The sequence below is a fragment of the Saccopteryx bilineata genome, chromosome 3 (assembly GCF_036850765.1).
Source record: "Saccopteryx bilineata isolate mSacBil1 chromosome 3, mSacBil1_pri_phased_curated, whole genome shotgun sequence".
NCBI classification, from domain to species: domain Eukaryota; kingdom Metazoa; phylum Chordata; class Mammalia; order Chiroptera; family Emballonuridae; genus Saccopteryx; species Saccopteryx bilineata.
Window position 1 is genome coordinate 190,508,200 of NC_089492.1, and position 26,271 is coordinate 190,534,470.

Consider the following 26,271-nt stretch of genomic DNA (forward strand, 5'->3'; position numbering starts at 1 on the left):
CACACCCTGTTCTTAAATGCTATCTTCTCCCCTGTACCACCTCAATATCTGTCCCATTCCCAAACACCCTCAAACAAGCCTACAGTCTCTAGCTTTGGTACTTAGATTTTTGTCATCCATTGGACACATGAGATCTCAACAAAGTTTCAAGTATGTATGTGCTTGGGAAGCAGAGAAGAGATTACACATGATAGGAACCTGGTAGGTGGGTGTATCTGGGCAGAGCCAAGGAAGGGGAGAGATGAATGACCTGCCATTTATTGACCAGCTATTTCATCTGTCAGGCTCACATTAGCAGTTTTTTATACATTATTTTATTGAATTTTCACAATAACCTTACATAATGGTTATTTTCCCTTTTTTACAAATAGAGAAATTAAGATTCAGGGAGGTAGCTTGCCTGAAAATATGGCCACCAAAAATACTTCTCATACTTGATGCGCAGGAAGCTTCTCCCATCGAGAGATGGGTGTCTTTTCTTTCTTAGGAGGCTTCTTAGACATTTCACCAAAATTTGTGTGATGTCTCATAATCCAAGACATAGTTACATAGTGATATCTAGCTACCAGGAATCCTGGGAAATGTAGTTTTTTAGTAGTGTGCCCAAGTGAAATTCAGCACTGTTACTGTGAAGCAGGGAGAATGTTGATGTAGGAAACCAGCTGCTTCTTGTCACCATAGCTACCGCAAACATAGCTACCACTCACCACGATGACTGGGCCTCATATCAAGCTCTTTATAAATGTTATTTTAGTTTTTGGCCACAGTTCTCAAAGTGCAGTGGCACCTGAGAAAATTCCAAGTGAATACAGGTGAGCACTTTTCAAATTTTTTGAGAGTTATGTATTTATTTAATGTGGAGGGAAAAGGATTGCATCAAACCTATCATTTTACAGACTCTTTTGCTTGGATCTAGGCCCTAGATTCTAGGGTAAGATAGACAGTGCCAGTTTAAGTTTAAAAGTTATTAGGTTCCAGAAAAATATGAAATAAATGATAGTATAGGTGATATGGGGATATTGGAAAATTATTAATGTAACACCTGCTGCCCGAGATGTAGGAAGCACTGAGGTGGCTGTCCCAGGCCCCACTTTCTGGAGAAGAAAACTAAAGCTCAGGGAAGTGACATAACTTGCCCAAGTTCACAAATAATTATGTTGGTAGGTTTGATAACCTTGTCCTTCAACAGTGACTAACATCCCTAATATTTATTATAGTTGAGAGTAACTGGCCCTGGCCAGTTTGCTCAGTGGTAGAGCGTTAGCCTGGCATGCAGGAGTCCTGGGTTTGATTCCCGGCCAGGGCACACAGGAGAAGCGCCTATCTGCTTCTCCACCCCTCCCCCCTCTTTTTTCTCTCTGTCTCTCTTCCCCTCCTGCAGCCAAGGCTCCATTGGAGCAAAGTTGGCCCAGGTGCTGAGGATGGCTCTGTGGCCTCTGCCTCAGGCGCTAGAATGGCTCTGGTTGCAACAGAGCAAAGTCCCAGATGGGCAGAGCATCGCCCCCTGGTGGGCATGCCGGGTGGATCCCGGTCGGGTGCATGCGGGAGTCTGTCTGACTGCCTCCTCGTTTCCAACTTCAGAAAAATACCAAAAAAAAAAAAAAGAGAGTAACTGTGATGCAGACCCAGTACTTTTGGTAAAATCCTTTTCTATACACACACATAATTTTTCATTATAATCCTTTTTCTATAAATATAATTGTTATGTTACAATTTATATAAATATAATTAAAGGTTCAATTTACTAACTAATGCCTTTCAAAGGGCTCGTGGAGCTTCACTAGGGAACTCAGTGTCTCTCCAGACAACACTCAATAAGAGCTTCAGTTCACAAAGTCCTCTTGATGTCCTTCAGTGCTGGGTTTTGCAATACTCAATGTTGATAATAGGGTTTCTTAAAAATTAAAACAATTCTGGGAAAGAGAGGACAACTAGGGGAACTCGGTACATTAGAAACACAGGCGAGGTAATACAGCATGGATCTAAGGGGAAAATGCAGATCATAGCAAAGAAGTTGTTCTCTCTCTCTCTCTCTCTCTCTCTTTTGCGAGAAAGGGAGGGGGGGCGGAGAGAAAGAAATGAAAAGCATCAACTTGTAGTTGCAGCACTTTAGTTGTTAATTGATTGCTTCTAATATGTGCCTTGACCAGAGCCAGTGACCCCTTGCTCAAGCCAGCAACATTCGGTTTTAAGCCAATGACCTTTGGGCTCATGCCAGCAACTATGGAATCATGTTGATGATCCTACGCTCAAGCTGGAAACTCCATGCTAAACTGGTGAGCCTGCACTCAAGCCAGATGAGCCTGCCTCGAGTCAGCAACATTGGGATTTCGAACCTGGGACCTAGAGTCCCATGTTGATGCTGCGCCACCACCAGTCAGGTAAAGAACTTATTCTCATATAACTTCACTGGGAAGTAGAGACTTAGGAATATAATATGCAAATTTGTGCCACATATATGCAAATTTACACCTAGCTACATGCAAAATTGCCTAAGCAAAAACCTCTGGAAACAAATGTACATATGTATGTGCATATTCCTTTTTAAAGTAGACTGCTATTCTGTCACATGTCATGGTTTCCCACATGTGGCCTTACCAGTGCCTCCTTTACAGGGAGCTAAAAGTAGTTCAGATAACTGCAAGATGCGACATCTGAGGTCAGTGACAGGATCTGAGTGACCAAAAAACCACACACTCTTTTTTTTTTTTTTTTTATAAATAAATTTTTATTTTAATGGGGTGACATCAATAAATCAGGGTACATACATTCAAAGAAAACATTTCCAGGTTATCTTGTTATTTAGTTCTGTTGCATACCCATCACCCGAAGAGAGATCGTCCTCCGCCACCCTCCATCCAGTTCTCTCTGTACCCATCCCCCTCCCCTCTCCCTCCTTCCCTCCCCCCACCCCCCATAGCCAGCACACTCCTGTTCATGCCTCTTAGTCTCGCTTTTATGTCCCACCAATGTATGGAATCCTGCAGTTCCTGTTTTCTTCTGATTCACCCATTTCACCCCGCACAATGCTACCAAGGCTCCACCATTCCGCTATAAGTGATCCAATGTCACCCTTTCTCCTAGCTGAATAATATACCATGGTGTATATGTGCCCCGTCTTCTTTATCCAGTCCTCTATTTTTTTTACAGTGATTAACAGCCTTTAAGCAAACTCTTGGCCAATACAGCAAGAATCCATGAATGAGTAGTGTCCTTAACATGTTCCCCAAGTCCAAGTTGGCCCCATCACCATGCCAAATCCCCGAAAAATGCAACCCAACCACAGTTCAGTCTGTTAGGAGCCGCCACAGGGAGCAGGAGTCCAGGAAAGTTCCCCACAGGAAAAGTCCGCATGGCACTGGAATTGTTGTCACCATTCTATACTTTGCAGCTCATGTCCATGTCCCAATGACCGCTGCTTCTAGCTGGTAATGATTCAGGCAGACTGGAAAAAACCATTTGCAGCATGCGTGGATATGGAGCTTCTGTTCTCCTCTGCCTGGAGATTTGAGACCAGGTTGCTTTTCCCTGGAGCTCTGTGACTGTGGCCTGGTAAAGAGAACCTTAGGATACACTAAGCTGGGTGGCAAAGGTAAATTCATAATACAAGTTGGCATAAGGAGGAAAGAGAGCTCTAAATTAAGAGTAGGTCTCAGCCTGAAATATGAGTGGGGCATTGAGGTAGGAGGGATAAAGGAAACACTATATATTAAGCAAAGCAGCAGAAAATAGGACTATCAACACCCACAACAGAGATCTTTGAGGGAAGAATAAAAAACCTGACTATTCAGGCAAAACATAGTTAAGTGGCCCTTGTGCAAATGAGATCAGTTTACCTGCTTCTTGGAAGAAATACCCTAGGCTCGTCCACAGTGTCGTAGATGGGGCCGACGGCCCTGGGCACCTTCAGCCTTCAGTGGCAAACCCCAGCTTTCTGGGCAAGGTTAGGTCATAGGTGGTTGGAGCAGGGCTGGAAGAGACTGAACCCTCCCTTAGAGGAGCGAGGGGGAAGCCCACCTTCCAGTGTCCCTGTTTCCTCACAGCAGAGGCGTGTAAGCCTGGCAGGCTTTAGCTCAATGACCTTCCTTTCCACTATTGAAGCAGGACCCAGATGGCATCCTATGAGACCCTTTTGGGTGTTGGAGCCTTTAAGGGTGTATCCTAAAAGCTGGTAGTTCCCCTGATCTCTATTGGGCTTTTTCTGCCTCTAGGTATCTTAAAAGCCATTCTCAGAAGATCTCGCTGAGGGGTTTGAGGATCCCCTTCCGCCTATATAAATCTTTTCCATATATCTGGAGCTATTTGGAAAAAAGACAAAACAGTGTTATTAGCTAGATCTAATAAAGAAGGTAGTAGTTTGCAGGCGAAAAAGATTTGGTGTCTCCTGTTCATCAGCATTCAACAGAAATGTAAATTTTTTTTTTTTTTTAAGTAAAAAGCATGATATGGTAGACCCGTTGGAGTCATTGGCCTGGTGTGCAGGATTCCCGGGTTCGATTCCCAGCCAGAGCACACAGGAGAAGCGCCCATCTACCTCTCCATTCCTCCCCCTCTCCTTCCGCCCGCAGCCAAGGTTCCACCGGAGCAAATCCACCCTGGACCCTAAGGATGGCCCCATGGCCTCTGCCCCAGTCACCAGAATGGCTCCGGCTGCAACAGAGCAACATCCCAGATGGGCAGAGCATTCCCCCCGGTAGGCATGCCAGGTGGATCCCAGTCAGGCACATGCAGGAGTCTGTCTGACTGCCTCCCCATCCCCATCCTCAGAAATATACAAAAAAAAAAGGGGGGGGGCATACCCTTGTGCTAAAGCACCAGGGAGCATGGAGTGAGCTTGAGTATGTCCTATGAAACATGGAGATCTATGTTTCTATATAAGTCTTTGAAGAAGGAGGAACTGCTGAAGTAATTTATCAGCATTTGTCCCTAAGACAGCAGTCTTTATAGTGGGAACACCATACGTAAATATTTGCTGTCTGTCTATAGATTAAGGGGGGAATATGGCAAATGCTGAAAGGCCATGATCTTTGTGCCCCTCCCCTCCCCCAACCCCCTCCCTCTCCTCCCCTCCATCCTGTAACCCCCACACTGTTGTTTATGTCTTTGAGTCTCATCTTTATGTCCCACCTATGTGTGGAAACATATAGTTCTTAGTTTTTTCTGATTTACTTCTTTCACTCAGTATAATGTTATCGAGGCCCATCCATGTTGTTGTAAAAGATTCGATGTCATCATTTCTTGTGGCTGAGTAGTATTCCATAGTATATATATACCAAAGCTTTTTAATCCACTCGTCCTCTGATGGACACTTGGGCTGTTTCCAAATCTTTGCTATTGTGAACAATGCTGCCATAAACATGGGGGTGCATTTCTTCTTTTCAAACAGTGCTATGGTATTCTTGGGGTATATTCCTAACAGTGGTATAGCTGGGTCAAAAGGCAGTTCGATTTTTAATTTCTTGAGGAATCTCCATATTGTTTTCCACAGTGGCTGCACCAGTCTGCATTCCCACCAGCAGTGCAGGAGGGTTCCCTTTTCTCCACATCCTCGCCAGCACTTATTCTGTGTTGTTTTATTGATGAGCGCCATTCTGACTGGTGTGAGGTGATATCTCATTGTGGTTTTAATTTGCATTTCTCTAGTCATTAGTGATGTTGAACATTTTTTCATATGCCTATTGGCCATCTGTGTGTCCTCTTTGGAGAAGTGTCTATTCATTTCTTTTGCCCATTTTTGGATTGGATTGTTTGTTTTCCTGGTATTAAGTTTTACAAGTTCTTTATAAATTTTGGTTATTAACCCCTTATCAGACGCTATGTCAAATATATTCTCCCATTGTGTAGTTTGTCTTTTTATTCTGTTCTTATTGTCTTTAGCTGTGCAGAAGCTTTTTAGTTTGATAAAGTCCCATTTGTTTATCCTGTCTTTTATTTCACTTGCCTGTGGAGACAAATCAGCAAATATATTGCTGCGACAGATGTCAGAGAGCTTACTGCCTATGTTTTCTTCTAAGATGCTTATGGTTTCACGGCTTATATTCAAGTCTTTTATCCATTTTGAGTTTATTTTTGTGAGTGGTGTAAGTTGGTGGTCTAGCTTCATTTTTTTGCAGGTAGCTGTCCAGTTTTCCCAACACCATTTGTTGAACAGGCTGTCTTTACTCCATTGTATTGTCTTACCTCCTTTGTCAAATACCAGTTGTCCATAGAGCTGTGGGTTTATTTCTGAGTTCTCTGTTCTGTTCCATTGATCTATGTGCGTGTTCTTATGCCAGTACCATGCTGTTTTGAGTACAATGGCCTTATAATATAACTTGATATCTGGAAGTGTGATACCTCCCGCTTTTTTCTTCCTTTTCAGGATTGCTGAAGCTATTCGTGTTCTTTTTTGGTTCCATATAAATTTTTGGAATATGTGTTCTATGTCTTTGAAGTAAGTCATTGGTATTTTCATTGGTATTGCATTGAATTTATATATTGCTTTGGGTAATATAGACATTTTAATGATGTTTATTCTTCCTAACCATGAGCACGGTATATGCCTCCACTTATTCGTATCTTCCCTGATTTCTTTTATCAATGTTTTATAATTTTCCGAGTACAAGTCTTTAATCTCCTTGGTTAGATTTATTCCTAGGTACTTTATTTTTTTGGTTGCAATGGTAAAGGGGATTGATTCCCTGATTTCTCTTTCTGACAGTTCATTATTAGTGTATAAAAATGCCTCTGATTTCTGAGTATTGATTTTATATCCTGCCACCTTGCCAAATTCTTTTATCAGGTCTAGTAGTTTTTTGACTGAGACTTTAGGGTTTTCTATATACAATATCATGTCATCTGCAAATAATGATAGTTTTACTTCTTCTTTTCCAATTTGGATGCCTTTTATTTCTTTTTCTTGTCTGATTGCTGTGGCTAGGACTTCCAGAACTATGTTGAATAAGAGTGGTGAAAGGGGGCACCCCTGCCTTGTTCCTGATCTTAAGGGGATTGCTTTTAATTTTTGCCCATTGAGTATGATGTTGGCTGTGGGTTTGTTATAGATGGCCTTTATCATGTTGAGGTATGTTCCCTGTATTCCCACTTTGCTGAGAGTTTTGATCATGAATGGGTGCTGGACTTTATCAAATGCTTTTTCTGCATCTATTGAAATTATCATGTAGTTTTTTTCCTTTCTTTTGTTTATGTGATGAATCACATTGATTGATTTGCAAATATTGTACCAGCCTTGCCTCCCAAGAATAAATCCTACTTGATCATGGTGTATGATTTTCTCCATATATTGCTGGATCCGGTTTGCTAATATTTTGTTGAGGATTTTTGCATCTAAGTTCATCAGGGATATTGGCCTATAGTTTTCTTTTTTTGTGTTATCTTTGCCTAGTTTTGGAATCAGAATTATGCTCGCCTCATAAAAGGAGTTTGGAAGTCTTCCTTCCTCTTGAAATTTTTGAAATAGCTTGAGAAGGATAGGAGTTAGTTCTTCTTTGAATATTTGGTAGAATTCACTTGTGAAGCCATCAGGCCCAGGACTTTTCTTTTTTGGGAGTCTTTTGATAGCTGTTTCAATCTCATTTGTTGTAATTGGTCTGTTTAGGTTTTCTGATTCTTCCAGATTGATTTTTGGAAGATTATATGATTCAAGGAAATTGTCCATTTCATCTAGGTTGTCTAGTTTTTTGGCGTACAGTTCTTCATAGTATTTTCTTACAATATTTTGTATTTCTGTTGGGTCAGTTGTTATTTCTCCACTCTCGTTTCTAATTTTATTTATTTGAGTCCTCTCTCTTTTTTTCTTGGTGAGTCTTGTTAAAGGTTCATTGATCTTGTTTACCTTTTCAAAGAACCAGCTCCTGGTTTCATTGATCCTCTGTATTGTTTCTTTAGCCTCTATGTCATTTATTTCTGCTCTGATCTTTATTATTTCCTTCCTTCTACTAGCTCTGGGCTTTACTTGCTGTTCTTTTTCTAGTTCTTTTAGATGCAGGGTTAAGTTGTTTATTTGAGCTTTTTCTAGCTTCTTGAGGTATGCCTGTAATGCTATAAACTTCCCTCTCAGTACTGCTTTTGCTGTGTCCCATACATTTTGAGTTGATGTATGCTCATTATCGTTTGTTTCTAGGAATTTTTTAATTTCTTCTTTGATCTCAATGTTAACCCATTCATTCTTTAATAATGTGCTATTTAGTCTATTTAGTTTCCAAGTGTTTGAATGTTTTTCAATTTTTCTATTGTGGTTGATTTCTAGTTTAATGCCATTGTGATCAGAGAAAGTGCTCGATATGATTTCAATCTTCTTAAATTTGTTGAGCCCGCTTTTGTGCCCTAACATGTGGTCTATTCTAGAGAATGTACCATAAGCGCTTGAAAAGAATGTATATTCTGCTGTTTTAGGGTGAAAGGTTCTGAAGATATCTATTAAATCGAGTTGATCTAATATGTCCTTTAAGTCTGCTGTTTCTTTGTTAATTTTCTTTCTTGAGGATCTGTCTAATGATGTTAATGGGGTATTGAAATCTCCTACTATTATAGTGTTGCTGTTGATCTCGCCCTTTAAGTCTATCAAAGTCTGCTTTATATATTTAGGTGCTCCTATATTAGGTGCGTAGATATTTATAATGGTTATATCTTCCTTTTGGATTGCTCCCTTTATCATTATGTAGTGACCTTCTTTATCTCTAACTATGGTCTTTGTTTTAAAGTCCATTTTGTCTGATATAAGTATTGCTACCCCAGCTTTTTTTCATTTCCATTTGCGTGAAATATTTTTTTCCATCCTTTTATCTTCAGTCTGTGTGCATCTTTTGATTTAAGGTGTGTCTCTTGTAGACAGCATATGTGTGGGTCCTGTTTTCTTATCCACGCAGCTACCCTATGTCTCTTGATCGGATCATTTAATCCATTAACATTTAAGGTTATTACTGATATGTAATTGTTTGTTGCCATTTTTTTTCTTTAAAACTGTTTTTCTCTTTTGCTATATTCTTTTTTTTCCTTTGATCTGTTTACAAGAGGTCCCTTAGCATTTCTTGCAGCCTTGGTTTGGTTACAGTGAAATCCTTGAGTTTTTTTTTGTCTGTAAAGCTTTTTATTTCTCCTTCTATTTTAAATGATAGCCTTGCTGGATAAAGTAGTCTTGGTTGTAGGTTCTTGTTCTGCATTACTTTGAATATTTCTTGCCATTCCCTTCTGGCCTCAAGTGTTTCTGTTGAGAAGTCAGAAGTCATCCTTATGGGGGCTCCTTTGTAGGTGATAGTCTTTTTTTCTCTAGCAGCTTTTAATATTTTCTCTTTATCATTTAGCTTTGGTAATTTAATTATGATGTGTCTTGGTGTTGGTTTCTTTGGGTTTCTCCTTCATGGAGTTCTCTGTGCTTCCTGAACATGTGAAATGTTTTCCTGCCTTAATTGGGGGAAGTTTTCTGCTATAATATGTTTGAACAAAGTCTCTATCCCTTGTTCTTTCTCTTCTTCTTCAGGAACCCCTATGATGCGGATGTTATTTCTCTTCATGTTGTCACAGAGCTCTCTTAGAGTTTCCTCAGACTTTTTGAGTCTCTTTTCTTTTTTCTGCTCTGCTTCCGTGCCTTTATTTATTGTGTCCTCTAACTCACTGATTCGATTCTCGGCTTCATCCATCCTGCTTTTAATTCCTTCCATTGTATTCTTTATTTCAGATATTGTATTTGTCATTTCTGTCTGATTCTTTTTTATTATTTCAATGTCCTTTTTTATATTTGTTATCTCTTTATTTAGGTTTTCGTAATGGCCATCTATGGTGGTTCTAATATCTTTGAGCATCCTAACAATCGTTATTTTAAACTCTGCATCTGGTAATTTGGTTATATCTGATTCACTTAGGTCCTTTTCTGGGGATTTCTCTTGGTTTATTTGTGTTGTATTTCTCTGCCTCCGCATTTTATCTTCTCGAGGGTGGCTGTGATCACGTGCTCGGGTGCACAAGGATTGGTGGCCTTGGCCTTTGCGCCGCCCCTGTGTGTGACGTTATGCTCTGTCCTGAGGGCACTGGCAAGCACCTTTGCTCTGCTGCGGGTCTCCGCCTGTTTCCTAGCTTTCGCCCTGCCTTTGCAGGATGCTCCCACTCAAGGAACAGCTGCTAGCCTTGGCTCTACCGCCAGGCAGGGCTGCATGCCTAAGCTCAGCTTCGTAGTGGAACTCCGCCTCTTCTGGGTTTTTGGCTCCACCCTCGCGGGAGGAGCAGGCTACCAAGTCAGACCGCAAGCCTGGGTTGCACGGGCGGGGCAGGGATGTGTTCCTCTGCCCTTGCTCTGGGGCTGGTTTCTACCCTTTCTGGGTTTCCCGCCCTTCTCACACAGGCTGGATTACAGGCTGCCGGCAGCTGAGCTTGGCCGCTTTTGCACGCCCCCTTCTCCCTAGCCGGGCAAGATTGAGCTCACACCTGAGCCCACTGGTGGCAGCCGGCTTCCGCCCCTGCCAGCAGAACCGCGCTTTTGTCTCCCGCTGCCGCCCGCCCTCCGGGGAGCCCTCAGCCGTGTGGATGGGGGCGTTGCAGCTCGAACCCTAAGACTCACTACTGTAGACCCGAAAGCTCCCTCCTTCTATGCGACTCTGCTCTGAATGCTGCGGGGGAGCTTGTTTGGCTGCTCTCCTGCTTCCCTTTGCTGGTATTGCGGTTTCTGGGGGAAATATTCACTTCAGCTTTGGGGAGTGACTCATCCCAGGGGTTAGGGTGGCTATCTCCCAAAATGTTTTTCCCTATGCCTCCTAGATTGCACTCTCTTCCTGTTACTGTGGTTCTCTCCCCTCTCCCTCCATCTCCAGGAGCCCCGGGTGAGTGTTTGTGAGAGAGATATTCTGCGCGGTCCCTTTAAGAAGGATCCTGGGTCTGAGAAATCAGACTCTCTCACAAACAGTATCCTGACTTGTTTCCAGCTAAATACTGTCCTTACGCTTCTTCTGGGCTCTGGGGCTGCAGGCTGGGGCTTTGTTCCTGGAGCTCAGGACCCTTCCCACTCTGCTAAACTCACTTCCCGCCACGTGAGTCTCTCCCTGCTGCCGTTCGCTCCGAGAAGCTGGGCAGCCCTCTCCGCGTCTCCGCTTTTCCTACCAGTCTCTGTGTGGCTTCTTCAGCATTCCTTGGTTGAAGAGTCCTTTTAGTTTAGTCCAAAGTTGGTTTTTCCAGCTGATAGTTCATAAAATTAGTTTGTAATCCACATTGGTTCTGGGAGGTAGATGCTGGTACGTCCGCCTACTCCAGCGCCATCTTGTCTCTTCCACACACTCTTGAAGGTCTCAAAAACTCTAGACAGTCTCTGACAGTGAGGCCTCTAAACTCAGGGATGGGTAGGAAAACGAGGTTACAGAATCAGCCCTGTCCACAGAGCTTTTTCAGAAGTTGGTGGATGCCTTCTGTCTGTCCAAGCTTATTTGTGTGTCTTTTTATTAGGAGGAAAGAGATAGAGATAAGAGTTCAAGGTCCTTTGGCCTTTAAAAGTGGCTGGAGCCTCCAAATCAATCTGTTTTTCACTGGTGGTGAATGAACCTTAGATTGATGGGGCAAGGGGTAGAGAGGGAAGTGTTGTAGGAGGGGTGGTTAAAGGGTGGAACAAAGGTAGAGGGGAACATTTCTGTTTCTAGTTAACACTTTGTGTCTACTATATTATTATAGGGGGAAAATGCAAACTTAAAACAGCCTAAACTAATTATGATTGTGGAATATGTAAGATGATATGATGCTGCTTGGCCCCTGGATAGTGCCTGCTATATTTCTACATGTGACATGTTATAAATAAATCCCAAACCAAACCATAAAACTTGAAGAAAAAATGGGAGGAGAAAAGCTGTTGTTCATCTCTAAAACCCATCCTTGTGCACATGCAAAACAGATGAGCAAAAAGAGATCCAACTCAAAATCATCTCTTGATAATGTAAATCTCAGAATGGTTTCCAGATGGAATCTCAGATACATAGCTTATCATTATATCAAGGAGCAGACCCACTTCTGACCACATTCAAATGAACCACTGATCCACAAGTCAATGCATAGTCAGGTTTGGCTTTTTCAGTTTGCCTGGAATGTTCCTGGACCTGCCACTGTGGTGCCTGGGCTCTCCCGTGGCCTAGTCATTGAAGTGATGTTGATCAACTCGGAACCAAGCAATGTTTCAGGCCCATGACAATTCCTAACATTTTCTTGCCTCATGATAGCATTCCTCCTGTCTGCCTCCCTCATTTTATTTTCCCCAGACTTGTCAAGTGGGACAGAAAATTACATCAAAACATCATGGTGCGCCCTGGCCGGTTGGCTCAGCGGTAGAGCGTCGGCCTAGCGTGCGGAGGACCCGGGTTCGATTCCCGGCCAGGGCACACAGGAGAAGCGCCCATTTGCTTTTCCACCCCTCCGCCGGGCCTTCCTCTCTGTCTCTCTCTTCCCCTCCCGCAGCCAAGGCTCCATTGGAGCAAAGATGGCCCGGGCGCTGGGGATGGTTCTGTGGCCTCTGCCCCAGGCGCTAGAGTGGCTCTGGTCGCAACATGGCGACGCCCAGGATGGGCAGAGCATCGCCCCCTGGTGGGCAGAGCGTCGCCCCTGGTGGGCGTGCCGGGTGGATCCCGGTCGGGCGCATGCGGGAGTCTGTCTGACTGTCTCTCCCTGTTTCCAGCTTCAGAAAAATGCAACAAAAAAAAAAATTTAAAAAAAAAACAAAAAACATCATGGTGGTGTCTCTGAAGTGTTAAGTTTCCCTCTTCTCCTCCACTCCTGAAACTGCAGAAAACTCTAAGTAGTGGTAACCTAGGCTGGTAAGTAGAGCTGGAAATTTAAGAGCAGTGGAGCATTGGAGACTGTGCAAATTTTTGCTTGGCTGCAAGTGACAGAATGTCCAAAATGACAGTGGCTCAAACAATATACTTAATCCTTCTCTGCCATAAAATCACAGTGGAAGTAGACAATCTCTGGCTTACAGACAGCCTTCCCCAAACTGCCAGGAGCTCAGGATCTTCCCATCTCACAGCTCCATTCTCAGCATGCGGCCTCCATACCTTGATCAGATGGCTGGGTTCTAGACATCACATCCATATTCCAGCCAAGTGTAATAGGTTATTTTTAATAACGGTCCCCCATGTATCACATTTCCTGTGTCTACACACCTTTGTAATATCAAGGACACTATCTCTTCTCCTACCGAGACATGGAGCCTATTTCTTCACCCTGGAATCTAGATTGGCCAATACCATTTGGCAGAAGTGACATGGTATGAATCCCAGAGGTTAGGCCTTACAGGGTCTTGAACTTTTCTCTCCCTCTTGAAACCCTGAGACCACCATGTTGTGATAAAGCCCACCTAGCCAATGGGAGAATGAGACATGTCACAGAGAACTGAGGAGCCTTAGCTGTCAGATATAACAATGAAATCATCTTAGATCCTACAACCTAGCTGGACTCTCTTATGCCATAAGAGAAATAAATGAGAACATCTCCCAAAACTATGTTCACCTCTGAGACATGAAAGGAGTTCAAATGGCCCAGCCCAAAGAGAGGTTGGGAGGAAGATGTAACTGAGCTGCAAAGATAAGGCCACTGAGGATGAGACCATCCACCCTCAGTCCATGGTGGGAAGCAAACAGGCACTTCTGTTTCACCTAAGGAAACATTTCTTGTACTCTAGGCTATTAAACCCTGGAATGGGTCAACAATGATATGATTGGAATCATTCTCTTACTTTATTAAAACTCAGTTGAATTCTCCACTGTCTTTACAACTTTGAAATTCATTTTACCAGAATCATGAGAGACTGAACTGAAGAATTCTAGAGGTCTCTTTGAGCCTTTCATGCCCATGAAATAGAGAAGTCTATTTGTTGAGTGCTTGTGCAGGTTGACCACATGCATGGCACAATCCTGGCCTTTCTGGGGAAATATTAAAGGACACACATCTGCACTCAGAATGCCTATGATCTACTTAGAAAAGCAGTTTCTGTGGCCTCTCCGTACATAATTGTAAGGAACATTATTAGAGTTGTGGGGAGGAACTGTCCTGAGGTCTCCTGCACATTCCTAGGACATGATGAGTGTCATTCTCTCCCTGCCCTCTGCATTGTCCCCCTTTACTCAGATAACCTGGAAGATCTCTTAACTTAACCAGCACCGCTTAACTTTTAAGTCGATAAAGATTTTCCAATGGGTACAGCTTGGTTAGTCTTAAGAGAATCAGCATCCAGATTCTCACTCTCCATCAGCTCTCTTTCCTAAGATGGTTGGACTGGGAGGATGATGAAGTTTGCAATAGCTTTTCTCCCACTTTATAAAAGAAAAGCATACTCCTCAGCTCTCCTATGTCTTACCATGATTCATTATCCTGTGATGGGAACACTCCAGGGCAGCCAACAAAGGGGAAACTTCCTTTGATGAGTAATAAAAGGCTCTGTCAACTCACAGGGCTTTCAAGATTTCCTGGTTTCTACATTTGTTTATTTATTTATTAAGGAAAAGCCTATTATTCAAACTGAGTATTTGGTGCATGTTGGGATACCTGCATTAAGTTAAGTGATACTGTGGGAAGATGGGAATAAATACAGCTTTTCATAAAAAAGAAAAAAGAAAAGTCAGCTCCTCAACTTTCTCACCTCTGTCATAGAAAGAAAAAGAGAAAGACAGGGAAAGGCTGAAGAGAAAGAGAAAAATCGCTATTCTGAAGGTTAGTCCTATGAGAGCAAATCAAAGAGAACATCTCTAAGAATTATTTAATGTTTAAAAACACTTTCCTCACATTTCTAAATATAAGAAATTCTTTGCCGGTATTCTTAAAACTCATCAATTCTGACCTGTGGTGGCGCAGTGGATAAAGCATCAACCTGGAATGCTGAGGTTCAAAACCCTGGGCCTGCCTGGTCAAGGCACCTATGGGAGTTGATGCTTCCTGCTCCCCCTCCTTTCTCTCTCCCCTCTCTAAAAATAATAATAATAACAAATAAATAAAAATTTAAAAAAACTCATCGATAGAAGGTGTCATTAGCAGAAAAGAAAAGTACATTCAAATAACTAAAGCCATATAGCTATCAGAATTTTATAGTTTTGGTTATATGCTGATCATTTTAACTGTAACTGAAATGTTTAAACAATTTCTAAAATTTTCAAGATGCATTAGCTAAGCCCTGAGATTAAAGTTTTATGTGATTTCTTTAGTTTATAACTTATTTTTATCAATTTGATTATTAAAATTTTACTTCAGCAGAGAAAATAATTTCTAACTCATTCTAGGAGACCAGCATTACCCTAATACCAAAACCAGAAAAAGACATGATAGGAAAACTACAGACCAATATCTCTCATGAGTACAGATGCAGATATCCTCAACAAAATATCAGTAAATCAAATCCAGCAATGTATTGATATAAAAATAATTATACACCCAACGAAATGGGATTCATCCCAAATATACAAGGCTGGTCCAATATTGCAAAATCAATTGTAATCATGAACAGACTAAATAAGAAAAATCACAAGATCATGTCAAAAGATACAAAATAAACATCTGACAAAATTTAATACTCATTCATGATAAAAACTCTCAGTAAACTAAGACTAAAGGAGAACTTCTTTAACTTGATAAACAATATCTACAAACAAACAAACAAACAAAAAACCCTACAGGTAACATCGTTCCTAATAGTGAGAAAGTCGAAGTTTTCCCACTATGATTAGGTATAAAGGAAGGATGTCTCCTCTCACCACTCCTTTCAACGTCATACCAGAAGTCCTAGCTAATACAACAAGGCAAGAAAAGGAAATAAAAAGTATCCAGATTGGCAACAAAGAAATAAAAGTGTCTAAAAATTCTGAAAGAATTAACAACAAAAAAATTACTGTTGGCGCAAATAAGCAATTATAGCAAGGTCGTAGGATACACAGTTAATATACAAAAGTGATCACTTTCTGATATGACATCAATGAACAAGTGGAATTTGACATTAAAATACAACACCATATATATTAGCATCCCAAAAATGAAACATTTACACAAAGTTAACAAAATATTGCCCTGACTTTGAAACTTCTCATTCACATCAGGAGATGAGTCTATGTATTTCTCCAAACCCTGAGTCTGGGCTGGCCTTGTGACTTGCTTTGGCCAATGGAATATGCAGAAGTGACAATGAGTCATTCTTGAAACTGCGCACAAGACTTTGCTTGGTCACTCTTACTCTTTGGGACCCCATCCCATGACAAGCCCGGGCTAGCCCACTCAAGTAAGAAACCATGAGCAGCAGACACGAGGCATCCCAGCTAACCAGATGGCTGGCTAAAGACAGGTGAGCCAGCCCAGCCAAATCAGCTGAGCCCTTCTAGAATAAAGAACCACTAAGCCAACCCACAGAGCCTAAAGACTGTTTATTGCTTTAGTACTGGGATTGCTTGTTATGCAGCATTTTTGAGACAAGAGAAAGCTGATATATTTTATTTTGACAAATTCTTTACTATTTATTGTGGTGTTAACTCAATACAGACAGGAAACTTTGTTTTTCTAACATTTAGTAATTTGTCACAGGAAATAAGACAACTATGCCATTGCAATTCACACACACAGATTTGATAGAGATAATTATAAGACCAATAAAAACTTTCCAGCATAAAAAGAAATTATGTGAGGACAAAAATCTGTGGAGAATGGAATAAGAACAGGAATTCAAAGAGAAAAAAGATAGAAAATCTCTGAATGCTAAGAACTATTTATATAATCTCAAATGACAAGTATCAAATCATTACAGCATTTAAATTTCATTTGGCCTATGTTTTAAAGTTATGTCGTATTTTTATTTTAAAATATCAACATTTTACAATATTCCAAAAATTACATACTTGGCAACTATTTAAATTCATAATAGTTTTTTTTTAAATATTGACTTTTAAATGTTTGGGAGGATTTTTTTTCAAAGTTCCTTTAGGTGGTATGCAAGCTCAAATTCTTAAAAAACTGCTATTCTAGAAAACCCATTCAAATATATCTTTTATTTAATAGGTCAAATGTGATGTATCTATAGTTTATTTCATGTAGGTCTTGGGATATATAAGTATATACTTACATACATTCTTAGGTATGTATGCATGTAGATTTATATTGATGTGTAATTTTATTCAGAGCTATGTATTTCTGTTTAAATGTATAACTTCTCCATGGCCAGGCCTGACCTGTGGTGGTGCAGTGGATAGAGCGTCAACCTGAAATGCTGAGGTCGCTTGTTTGAAACCCTAGCTTGCCTGGTTAAGGTACATATGGGAATTGATGCTTCCTGCTCCCCCAATTTTCTCTTTCTCTCTCTCTTCTCTAAAATGAATAAATAAAGGTTTAAAAGAAATCCTGTGGCAAACTTCTCCATGGCCAGTAAGCCATACCTTTTTGTTTTCTTGAAGGGAGATGAAATGATTCCTAGTCCAGGAAACTGAAGAAAGGGGAGAGAGAGAGATTTCAGATAGTCCGTAATATCAGACAACTGATATTAGCTGTATATAGTGATAAGCAAGACTGACAAAGTCCCATACTTCTAAGGAATTTATATCCCAGTAGATCAAAAATAGAGAAACACAAATAGTTCTGGAAGCCTGGCCAGAGGGACACTGAATTACAATTGGGGAGAGTTTTGTTCGCCATGGTTGTTGCTATTTCCTGTTTCATGCCTCTGAGCCCCTGCACAAGCTGTTCTTTGGGCTGAGAATGGTCTTCATTTTTCTTATTACATTTCGTTTCATTTCTTGAAATAGATAATATATTTACATGATTCGAAAATCAAAATTATAAAGAATGATTATAGCCTGGCCTGGGCTTCTCCTTTACCAGCTCCACCCCCACCTCATCCCGCTGCTTACTGGAGAGTGAACATTTTTATACTTTCTGTTTATCTTTCCAGTCTTTCTGAAAATACAAGGATATATGAATATGCACACTATCTTCTCGGTTGCTCTTCTTACACAAAATACAGCCAACTCTATATACTCTTTGGTCCTTCGTTCGTTCGTTTGTTTGTTTAGCAGTACATTCTGGAAAGTGTGTCCTATCAGTGCACAGACTTCACCACTACCAGGATGTCCCTTAAATTATCCAGTCCTTTGACAACAGGTTCTCAACTTCCACTACTACAAGTGATGCCGCCTTGAATAACTGTATATACACATCTTTGCATACATGTACAGACACCTACAGGGGTTAAATTCCCAGAAGGGCTGCCTCACCTTTTCTTCCTGGAAAACCCTTATGCACTTTCTGACACCCACATCCCAGAGAGCTAGACATAAGAAGAGGCCTATCCAGAGAGCCACAGGAAGCTGTCTGCCTTATCTAAGGATCTGGGAGCCTCTGAAGCATATGGACCCCTCTTGATTTGACTCTCTATTCCCATGAATAAATAAACAAAAGAATAGATGTTGCTCAAACTTCGGTTTCTTAAGAAACTCAGGGAGACAACCCCTCTCAGAGAAGTATTCTCTTTCTCTAAGTACCAATTCCTGTTCACCACTATGAACTCTATATTTGTATACAATCTAAAAATTAATAAGCAGAACAGCAAAGGAATTCAGAACACACAAAAAAGCCTAATGACCCACTCTAATACAGAACCCATTCTGCTATCCCATTACTTAAAGCAGATTTTCTTAAGAAAATTTTTGAATATGTATGCATAAACTGATTTTGACTTTTCTGGTATTAATTCTATTGTCTTTTTAGGGCATCAGTGGAAGTCATCAAATGAACAAGTAAATAAGGGGAAACATAGTACAACGTTATAGCTTCTGGTGTGTGGACAGGCAAAATACAAGCAAACAAACGTGAACTAAGTCTAAACCACTGTTCTTCGTTTTAAAATATATTCTCTCATCTAATCCTCTCCAAAAACATGCAAAAAATATCTGATTGTTACTATTATTATTTCTAGTTTAGAAGTTTGGAGATTGAGGCATAAAAAGGTTAAGAAACTTGTCCAAGAGCATATAGCCAGCAAGTACTAGAGCTGGAATTTGAAGCAAAGCAATACAACTAGAAACTCCATGCCCCTCATCTCAATCTTGTTTCTTCATGTGTGCAGGTGTGTGCATGTACTTTCCATGTATTATCAGTTATGAACGGGATCTATTTCAGAAAATTCCAAATAACTGCTTTGTTACAAATACAAGTTTATATCTCTTACACATAAAGAATAATGTAAGCAGTCTAGGATTGTATTAATGTCTATAGTCATCAGGAACCCAAGCTCCTTATCAACATAACACTTCTGTCTTATCACCTAAAATGGCTACTGAGCTTCCAGCCACCACATCCACACTCCAGTCAATAGCAAGGATAAGGGGAAGTAAGGGTACCACCTTCATCTTTACTACTACTTTCTGAACATGATACTTGTACTTTTAGTTGATTGATCACAATTTTACCCTGTGGCCATACGTAGTTCCAAGGAATGTTGGGGAAAATAGCCCTTGCTCTATAAAAGCATAATAAAAACGTTGAGTTTTATTACCAAGGAAGTAAAAAATGAATACTAAAGAATAACTAGCAGATTCTACCACACTTAGTAATAGAGTAACATAAATGCTTGCCCTACAGTGTGAAAGATAATTTTAAATTTCTCTAGTAAAGTGCTGATCTGATGCTGAACTATTCATGCCCACTGGTTCCCCACTTCAGAAGAAAACAAAAGGCCTGAAGCAACCCATCTGATGTTTAGACAATGTTTCTATCCATTGAGCTAACATCCAATTTGGCCTTATTTCAACCCAGTAAGCCCTCTTGCCCTAAAAATTTAGATATTTGAAGAGTGCTATCAGATTCCCAACCCTAGACTCCCTTCTCTAATCACCCACTGTGCTCTTAGATCTACCTTTTCTGTCTCCTTCCCAGTGTGCTCACAGCGCCCTTCCGGTGTCTCACCAGGACTGGATGTGAAGTTCTGGGAGTGACTTTATACAGTCGAAGAGGATTACAACTCTCAGATAATAGGCATCTCCTAACATACCTCTAGAAGAGCTTCTCAGATTGGGTTTTTAACAATTGCTCTGCACTTTTGACTCAGACAGTATTTACCACCTACTAAAGCTACATATCCCCCATTCAATTTTTTTTGCAGTTGATTTTTTTTTTTGGCTTTGACAAGCAAAGCCCAAAATGACTCCCCATATTACCTTCTCTTATGTATAGGTCCTCATCTGTCTGCTCCCAACTCCATCTGCAATTTTGGCAATAACTCTCTTTGCACCTTCATTTCTGTCTCTGAGCAGATTATTGCACAGAGCAAGGCCAAGGCCAAGGCCAACTCTGCATGCTACACCCCTGAAATCCTCCCTAGGGGTGACATTGATCCATTAAGCAGCCCTTTCTGTGGCAACAAGGAAAACTGGTTTAGATGTGTATTGCTGCCATAGCTACGTCTAAGCAGGCAGCTGGGAGCCCCAGGGACTTGGCTGTTGACAGCATCTGTGACCAGAGCTTTCTTTCAACAGTGAGAATCCCTTAGGACCAAAGACCTGGCTGTTGGGAGATAGCATTCATTCACACATTCATTCATTCATCATTCATTTGTAAAACATTTTGAGGTTGTCTGTGAGCTAGAATGCTATCTCCTAAAAATAAAGGTCAACAAGACACATTGCCTGCTCTCAAGGAGCTCGTCTAATGGGAAATAATATCGTAGCCAGGATGATTCTATTAAAACTCAAGTTAGGTCATGCCACTCCTCTGTTCAGTGCTCTACAGTGGCTCCCACGTCCCTCAGAGTAAAGGTTCTGGGCCCTTCCCATGACCATCACAGCCCCATATGGTCTGACCTCTCCTCACTTCCCCCTCCACCCTCTGTCTCCCTTCCTCATTCTCCCCCCTCCAGCCACCTCTGTCTCATTTTCAAACACGCCAGGTGGGTACATTCCTGCCATTCCATCTTTGTCTGAAATGCTCTTCCCTCAATATCGACATGGCTCCCTGCCTCTCTTCCTTCAAACCTTTACTCAATCTCACCTTCTCAGTGAGGCCTTCTCTGGTCATCCTATCTGAAATGTCAACAGATCCAGTATATGTCACATTTTCCTTCATGATTGGCTTTTTCTCCTCTCTAATATTCTCTATCCCAGTGTTTTCCACTGCTGGTCTGCATCTTGTTTTATTATTTTTTATTTACTTATTAATTTTTTATTAAGTGAGAGGTGGAGAGGCAGGGAGGCAGAGACAAACTTTCACATGCACCCTGACTGGGATCCACCCAGCAAGCCCCCTACCAGGCGATATTCTGTCCATCTGGGCCACTGCTCCGTTGCTGAGGAACCGAGCTATTTTAGCACCTGAAGTGAAGCCATGAAGCCCTCCTCAGCACCCAGGGCCAACTTTGTTTAAATTATTTGAGCCATGGCTGCAGGATGGGGAGAGAAAGATGCTCTTCCACTGAGTCAACCACCCAGGACCTTATTTTATTTCTATTTCCCCACTAGCATGCTAGCCTCTGAGGGCAGTATGAAGCTTTGGATTTTTTTTTCCAGAGCTTTTAGTCAAGTGACTGATATATAGAATGAACGAGTGAGGGAATGACTATGTCATTTCAATTTAGTATGATAGATCCTATAAAGTAAGATTTCTGAAGTGCCATGGGAGCCCATAGAAAAGTCTCCTAACTAACCCAGTCTCGGGGGTCAAGAGGCTCCCCTGAGAACTAAAAGATGAGTTAGAACAGGCCAGGGCAGGAGCCAAGAGAAGGTCACTCCATGCGGTTGAATAGGGCGCAGTGGCCAAAGGAGGACTGGAGCCAGATGGAAGAATCCTGCATGGATGGTTCGAATACATCAGAAGAACACGAGGAGCCAAGGGAGCAAAAGGCAAAGTGCCACAGTCAGACTTCTCCTTCAGAAAGGCCAGGGTGTGAGCATGACCGCAGGGGTCAGACTGGAGGCTGCAGCTGGGAGCATGTTTCAACAACCTATTGCAAAAGGACCGGGGTGAATCAGGACAGGGGTTGGCAAACACCTTCCATAAAGGGCCTGATAGTAAATATCAGGACACACTGGATTCTGCCATTGTCAACAGAAAATAATCAGAAGAAGTATGCAAATGAAGGAGCATGGCTATTTTCCCTTGAAACTTTATTATGGAACAGTCCGAGGCCAGATTTGGCCTGCAGGCTGGTGGTAGTTCAAGCCTCCTAAATCAGGGATTAAGGGAGAGAAACAGGTGTGATGAATCGGCATTGACAAAGGGAAAAGAGGAGGGAAGGGGGACCCCAGTAGGCACTAGGGTACCTGAGGACCTGATGTGACCGGGCTCACACTCCAGAGAGGAGGCTGGCCTAGGAGAATATGTGTCCATATGTTTCCAGTTTAAAGCACCCCAGAAATCAGAGCAAAGCTGTGTGTTGGTCCAGGGAAAAGCATCCAAAACTGTGAGAGGAAAGGGGTTCTCCCGACAACCTTTCTTCTTGAGTGGGTCTGGGGTCTACCTTGAATGTAGGGAGCCCTCCCATTGATGTCTTAGAGAAACTGAAGGCATTCTCTGACCGTTCCCTCCTTCTCAGCCACCCACTGGTTCCTCCTCCAATTCCTCTGCCTGGTTCCCTCAGGGAGTCCTCAGTCTTTCCTTTTCCTCGAATCCTCTCAAAGGCAGATAATGCCGGGAGAAGGTGCTTCAGTAAGCCCCACAGAAAATCATAAAATAATAGGGTACATGGATTTGGAGAAGGGAGTTGCCAAAAAACAGGCTGACCTTGGCCTTGGCTGGTTGGCTCAGTGAATAGAACATCAGCCCAGCCTGCAGATGTCCAGGGTTGGATCCCCGGTCAGGGCACACAGGAGAAGCGACCATCTGCTTCTCTCCCCCTCCTTCTTCCCCTTCTCTCCCACTTCCCCTCTCACACCCAGTAGCCTCAGTCACTGAGGATAACTCAGTTGATTCAAATATCGGCCCTAGACAGGGGTTGCCAGGTAGATCCCAGTCGAGGTGCATGCTGGAGTCTGTCCTTTACTTCCCCTCTTCTCACTTTAGAACAAACAGACAGGCTGATCCTGGAGGTGAGCCATGTAAGAAGGAGAAATGAGGTGCTGAACGTAGGTCTTTGTGGCAATGAAGAGATGCCAAATTCTCCAACAGCTGTGCATAAGACAAAGGAGGTAAAGTGGCCAATAATAAGCGGCCAAGCCAGTGGGCTCCATGGAGACTTGTCCCTCCAGCAGCGGGCTTTCTTGCCCATGAAGCAGGCAGACACTTCCCTGGGCAAGTGAATAGGGGCAGAAAGGGGGTCTGCTCCTCTTAAGCACATTCTCCAAAAGTGGTTCCTTTTCAACAATTTTAAAGGTCATATGCTGACAGGACAGTTGCTAAAAACTATGATGAAAACACTCGCGCGAAGCATTGTGCAAGAGAACTCTGTAGACCCACAGTCTCCGCAGACAGAGCCTTCCACATGGGCCCGCTCCCAGCCATGCCAACTCGGCTGTCACCCCACCTTACCAGGTCTCCCCGGCCCCACAGCCCTCAGCTCAGAGCCTGACCAGCAGACAGACAGCTTCAGATGTGGTATGAAGGAGAGAGCAAAGAGTGGGATCTGGGCCTGGGGCCAGCCACCCCCGGCTGGGGACTTCTCAGAGCAGGTACCAGGACAGCTATGCAGCAGGCTCGTGACTTCTGTCCCACACTCAGCCTCAGGGATTGCATGAATAAGCCTAGCCTCAGATGACCTCCCACTGCTGGCAAAGCGCTGGGAGACTGGGCACAACAAGAAGTGTTTGAATGTAAATGTGCCCCACAGATTTTAAAACACACCAACAGAAAGGGTAAAACCAGACCCCTGCTTGTCTTGGACCCATTTTGTGCTGTACAGATTTCGAAAGGAACCTAGATTGTGACTGGGCCCCATCCTCGGGACAACAGGTCAAAGCCTATTGTGAACTTCACCCCCAACTCCAGGCCTTCTCACCCACTGAGGCCTCTGCACACTCTCCCACCATTCTCCCGGGCTTCCTGCTCCTCCATTCCCAGGGCTGCCCAGCCAGCAGGCAGAGGGCTCTTTTATGTGCACACGAGCTCCAGTCCTGACAGCCGGAAGCCCCTGTTTCAAGCAGCTTCTTCTACCTGCTTGATGATGAGGCTCCCAGAAAGGCTGGGAGAAGATTCCAGCAAGCAAGGCTTCTTCCCAACATCTTGGGAAATGTTGGAACTTGACACATTACTGCCCCCTACACACACACACACACACACACACACACACACACACACACACTCACACACCCTTCTTGTTCTAATCTCATGCCCGTCTCTGAATGGTTTGAAAATGATTGATGGATCGAGGTCCTAAATGAATTTCCACTAAGAACTCTTTGTGCAGCCTTGTCCCACCACACAACTCCAGGGGCACCATGCATGTTTTAACACACAGTGTCTTACAGGTGGCAGTGCCCTAGCCTGGGGTTCTGGTTGTTTTGCTTGTATGAACTCTGCGTGCTTCCCATTGGTTTTTAGTAACTCACATGAACTCAGGTTAGAAGAAGAGAACTGTGTGTGGATGATGAACATGAGTGTGATAAATACCTTCCCCTCCTCCATCCCCATGACACACTTCCCATTCCTGCAGGGGAAGCTTACAGGATGCGCAGTGTTCCTGGTGTTGACCATAGTTGTGGCCACTGAGAAGTGGCAGCAGCAACAGCGGATGTTGGGACCTGCACGGGCTCTCTGTGGAGACTGAGGCAGTTTCAGGGTCACCAGGCCCAGCTGGGACTTTAGAACATCCTCAGGACACTACCCAGATTCTCAGCCATGAGGTCGTGCAAGGCTGAGCCCCTGCAGACAGAGAACGAGAGGCCCACTAGGTGGGCCTTGTCCTGCAGGCACCCTCTTTCTAGGTGAGCTGAACAGGGTACAGAGAAAAGAACCAGGCACTGTCTGAAGATGTGAGGGCAAGACACCAGATCTGGGCTTCCACTGCAGCATACGCTTCACTGCCAGCTACTTATATCCAAATGCAGGTTGAACCAAACAGAACCTGGTACCTCCAAGGCTTAGTAGATGAACCTCAGCCCCACACCAGGTCCTAAACAAGCCCCATCCACAGAGACAGACCACCTCTATTGAATCAGAAGTGTGACCACATGCACATCATTAATCTCTAGGTGCCTCCATTTCCGGAACAGCCAGACAGGATGACTGATGCAAGCCCCCACCTCGACATTTGCCATAAGCAGAGAGGATAGCGCTGCCGTGCAGGAGAAGCCAGTCAGCCTTCACCATGGATGTGAGGACTTTTCTGGCCCTAAGGGAGCAAAGACTTCACACGCCCAGATCCAGCACCTTCCTTCCTGTCCTCTTGGGAAGAGGACACACCTTCACATAAAAGTGACACAAGACTTTTTCTTCTGTCCATTTAGAACCATTACAGCCCAGTTAGGAGTTAAAAGGGTGGGTGCTGGGGCTAGGGGAGGGGCAAAATAGGAAATAAGTGGGGTTTGGGTTTTTTTTTTAACTTCATTTTTTATTGATTCCAAATTGATATATAATTGACATATAACATATTACTTTCAAGTACCCATGAAACATCTTTTTAAATTTTTATTGAATTTTTGAGGTGACATTGGTTAATACAATTATACTGGTTTCAGGTGTATGATTCCATAATACATCATCTGTACACTGCACTGTGTGTTCACTACCCCAAGTCAAATCTCCTTCCATCACCATGTATCCCCATTTACCCTCTTCTGCCTCCCCCAGCCCCTTTCCCTCCATAATCACCATTCAGTTATCTGTGTCAATGAGGTTTTTTTACTTTGCTTAATCCCTTTACCTTTTTCACCTAGTCCCCCAACCCACCTCCTCTCTAATAGCAGTCAGTCTGTTCTCTGTATCAATAAGTCTTCCTCTATTTTGTTTATTTTGTTCATTAGATTCAACGTGTAAGTGAACTTATATGATATTTGTATTTCTCTGACTAGTATATTTAACTTAACATAATACTCTCCCAGTCCATCCATGCTATCGCAAAAGGTGAGATTTCCTTCATTTTTTTTACAGCCAAATATTATTCCATTGTGTAAATGTACCACAGCTTTTTTATCCACTCACCTAATGATGGACACTTGGGCTGCTTCCAAATCTTGCCTATTGTAAATAATGCTACCATAAACATGGGGGTGTGTATACTCTTTCAAATTAGTGTTTGGGGTTACTTTGGATATATTCCCAGAAGTGAAATCACTGAATCATAAGGCAGTTCCATATTTTAACTTTTTGAGGAAACTCCATGCTGTTTTCCACAGTGGTTGCACTAATCTTTATTTCCAC

General features: G+C 42.6%; 1 long non-coding RNA gene across 1 annotated transcript; it reads left to right on the plus strand.

The window, feature by feature from the left end:
* Positions 1-739: 739 nt before the first annotated feature.
* On the plus strand, positions 740-25,236 carry LOC136328954 (uncharacterized). Its single transcript, XR_010730117.1, has 3 exons — positions 740-812; positions 2,151-2,381; positions 25,104-25,236. It is a non-coding gene; the product is annotated as an uncharacterized lncRNA (long non-coding RNA).
* Positions 25,237-26,271: the final 1,035 nt, after the last annotated feature.